We start from the raw sequence: 4,146 nt of genomic DNA, 5'->3' as shown, positions 1-4,146 counted from the left end.
TTTCCTCAGGGAAACACCAGAGTGGGATGGTCCTGTAGCTCAGAGGAATGACAAAAGTGACAGAGCTGCACTGGTCAGTCTTCACCAAGGCACGGTCCCTTTGCCTCCTGGCACCCACAGGATTTCTCTGGGAGTGCACAGGTAATGTAAGGGAGTTCAAGCATCCAACACCTGTCATAAGCATTAGAAGTGTTATTGAAAGCTAAATTAAAAAAAAAAGGGGGGGGGCAAAAAAAAAAAATAAAATACCTGCAGCTCTGCTCTGCATTGGGTTGTTGACAACAACACTGAAAAGCTCATGGATGTGCCAAGTGGACGGCACTTGAGTTTCTCCCATCTTCCTGCTTCCATCCTGCAGCACAGCAGGAAGGACTCCTCTGGAGCCCACAGCAGCCCCTGCTCCCAGTGCCACTATCAGCCAGCACCAGCTGGAGCTCAAGCAAGAAAGCTGCAGAAAGGTTCTCCTGCAAACAAATGCTCGGGCTGGGGGTGCTCTAAGGCTTGTAATAAGTCTCCCTCAGAGAAGTGTGTACTAACTTGTTCTGCCTTATCCTCTTCAACAGACAGCTGTGTTTAATGTCAGCAAATGCCCAACGTCAGCACCGTGAGTGAGTTCCTCCTGCTGGCATTCGCAGACAAGCGGGAGCTGCAGCTCCTGCACTTCGCGCTCTTCTTGGATATCTACATGGCTGCCCTCCTGGGCAACGGCCTCATCCTCACCGCTGTAGCCTGCGACCACCGCCTCCACACCCCCATGTACTTCTTCCTCCTCAACCTCGTCCGCCTCGACCTGGGCTGCATCTCCACCACTGTCCCCAAAGCAACAGCCAATGCCCTCTAGGACACCAGGGCCATCTCCTATCAAGGCTGTGTTGCACAAGTCCCTTTCATAGTCTTCTGTTTTGATGCAGAGTATTCCCTTCTCACTGTCATGGCCTACGACCGTTACGTTGCCATCTGCAAGCCCCTGCATTATGAGAGCCTCCTGGGCAGCAGAGCTTGTGCCCAGATGGCAGCAGCTGCCTGGGGCAGTGGCTCTCTCCAAGCTGTTCTGCACATGGCCAACACATTTTCCCTGCCCCTCTGCCACGGCAACGCTGTGGACCAGTTCTTCTGTGAAATCCCCCAGATCCTCAAGCTCTCCTGCTCAGATGCCTACCTCAGGGAAGTTGGGGCACTTGTCTTTACTCTTTCTTTAGTATTTCTTTGTTTTGTTTACATTGTGGTGTCCTATATGTTGATCTTTAGAGCGGTGATGAGGATGCCCTCTGAGCATGGCCAGCACAAAGCCTTTTCCATGTGCCTCCCTCACCTGGCTGTTGTCTCTATGACTGTCAGCACTGGTTTGTTTGCCTACCTGAAGCCTCCTTCCGTCTCTTCCCCATCCCTAGACCTGGCAGTGGCATTTTTGTACGTAGTGATGCCTCCAGCAGTGAATCCTGTAATCTACAGCATGAGGAACCAGGAACTGAAAAATGCTCTCAGGAAATTACTTTCATACATACTTCTTAAGCATCATTAATATGCTCACCAGCCTAAAAATACTGAGCGAATATCTCACAAAATATTTTCTGATTTTTTTTATTTTTTTTATTTTTATTTTTTAACGTGTGATAGTATTATTTTAATTTAAGGGAATTTCTTCTTATCCTCCTACATATTGATTTTTATTTTGACCTAGTCATCTACGGTACTTCAAGAACCAATCTTCCAGTGTAGATAAAGACAATAAAGAAGCCATTAGATATTCACAGCTCTCAGATCCCATCTCATTCTCCCAATGGAGAAGGGGCTCAAGGCCAAAAGCACTGCTGTCACATTTAGGAATAGCTCAGCTGGCCATTGGGGCTGCCCATCACTACTCAGTGGGGCAATCTGGAGCTTCACGGACTGGAATCTGGAGCCGCTCTGTGCCTGGGCCAGGCCTCTTGTGCTGGCCCTGTGGGACACAGATACTCTGTGCTAGGGATCTCCCAGGCAAGAGACCAGGGCTCCTGCAGCTTCATGGACCTCCATCGCCTGAGCCATGGCTGGCCCCAGCCTGGGGACTGCTGGGGAGGCCCAGAGCCGCTTTTGTCCCAGCAGCTGAGGTACCTTGCGAGGGGCTGGGGCTGTGGTGGCCATGCCCAGAGCCCTGCAGCAGCCTGCAGTGGGCACTGCCCTGGGGCCAGCCCAGCCTGGGCTGCTGGGCTGGGCTGGGCATTGCCCAGCAAAGGGCAACAGCAGCGTCAGGGAGTGGTGGCAGCATGCAGGGGAGGGCTCCCAGCAGGGCTTGGTGCTGCAGAGCCAGGACTGCGTGAAGGGAGCCCAGAGCTGGAGGGGCAGGGGAGAGGAGGCTGCACTGGGCCCTTGCTGACCTGGTCAAAGCAGAAAGGGGGCCCAGGGCATTTGCCCCCTCACCGCAGCCTGCCAGGACCTGCAACGCACTAATGGAGTGTCCAGGGCCAGCCAGCCCCTGCATGGGGATCTGCTGCCCGCCTTGCCCTGGCCCTCTCCAGCGCCCTCCTTGCTGCTCTCTGATACACGCCAGCACCTCCCAGTGCGTGCCATCCAGCACATCTGCTGAGGGCCAGTGCGGTTGCTGCTGGGGCAGGGAGCTCAGCATGGCCCTTGAAGCCCCCTGCCCTGGACCTGCCTCTCCCCTTGGCCTCAGCCCCGGCCCCGGCCTTGTCTCTGCTGGCAGGAGTGCTCTTGGCATGCACTTCCTGGCCTCCCCTCACCAGCGTACAGCTGCTGCCCACTCACGCTGCTGGCACAAATTTGTCCTCACCAGCAGCACCACCCCTTGGGCTGCTTCTCCTGGTGTTGCACACACCACTGTCTTGACTCCTTGTCTCTGCTGGGCCCCACCTTCCACACCCAGATGCGTCCCTTGGCTGTCATCGCCTTCTCCCCTGCCACATGGGGTGACAGTGCCATAGTGGGACATGTTTCCAGTGGGCCGTCTACCAGACACAGTAATGAATACTATGAGCAGGACTAAAGGGGTCTTGCTTCCAGCCAGGGGGACGCAGGGAGGAAAGGGACAACTGGGTTTACTGGACTGTGTATATTTAATGGCCTGGCACATCAGACCCACAAATGTATCAGGCTCTACTGGACACCGGTGCACAGTGTACCCTAACGCCATCAAGACTTAAAGAGGTAGAACCCACCTATATTTCTGGAGTGACAGGGGGATCCCAAGAGTTAACTGTTTTGGAGGCTGAAGTGAGTCTAACTGGGGAGGAATGGCAAAAACACCCCATTGGGACTGGCCTGGAGGCTATGTTCATCCTCGGAGTATACTGCTTCAGGAGAGTGTAAGGAATGTTTCAGCAATTCGTGTCAATAGAGAGCTTGAAGGGTAAACCTTGAGTCTCTGATATCTGGGGGGGGGTTCAGAATAACTGCTAACTATTATGACTATTGCATGGGACACTACACTAGTCTCTGTATCTGGCCAAGAGATTAAGGACAAGGGGAAAGCTGAAGGACAACTGAAAGAGAAAGCTTGCATGGGACTCTGCACAAGTCTCTGACATCTGGCCAAGATGAACAAAGAGGAAGGAAAAGAAAAAAGCCTGGGAGGAAGACTATGAGCCTTCAGCATGAGAGAACCCCCAGAGGGACCACTGGAGACTGCTACTCATGTGCCATTGGGAGGGTTCAGATTCTGGGAACTAATTATAGTAACCCTGCCTTTACTAGAAGTAGTAATGAATATGTATTAGCCTAGGAGCATAAAAACCAGCTGCTTGATGTAACTGGTGTGCATCTTGGTTGAGCAGAGACTCCTGGTGCACCCAGTGCTGTTTGCTTACCTCTATTCGCTTAAAAATTTGTAAACTTTAATTGTAATTCTATTTGGGACTTAGTCATTTATTACAAGAGAGTACTTCGAAGTTCCAGAGGGCACTACTGGTGGGGCTTTGGCATCGCTGCCTTGGAGACTGGGGACAGTAAACAGTTGTCTACCTTGCTTGGCCTTCCACAGAATCCTTCTGTTGTGGGTTTGCTGAGGGTTGAAGAACAGCAGGTGCCAATGGCTACCATGGCGGCGCACCTGAGGCAGCATCATATCACAGAATCACAGAATCACAGCATTTCTAAGTTGGAAGAGACCTCAAGATCATTGAGTCCAACCTCTGACCTAACACTAACAGT

General features: G+C 52.4%; 1 pseudogene across 1 annotated transcript; it reads left to right on the top strand.

Moving 5' to 3' along the window:
• Window positions 1-586: 586 nt before the first annotated feature.
• LOC311428783 (olfactory receptor 14J1-like) lies at window positions 587-1,522 on the top strand (annotated as a pseudogene). The gene has a single exon. The product of its transcript is annotated as an olfactory receptor 14J1-like (transcript).
• The last annotated feature ends 2,624 nt before the right edge of the window (window positions 1,523-4,146 follow it).

Source organism: Aythya ferina (assembly GCF_964211825.1).
Source record: "Aythya ferina genome assembly, contig: HAP1_SCAFFOLD_139, whole genome shotgun sequence".
Classification (NCBI taxonomy): domain Eukaryota; kingdom Metazoa; phylum Chordata; class Aves; order Anseriformes; family Anatidae; genus Aythya; species Aythya ferina.
Note: the sequence above shows the minus strand (reverse complement) of the source record. Positions and strands in the feature narration are given on the sequence as shown.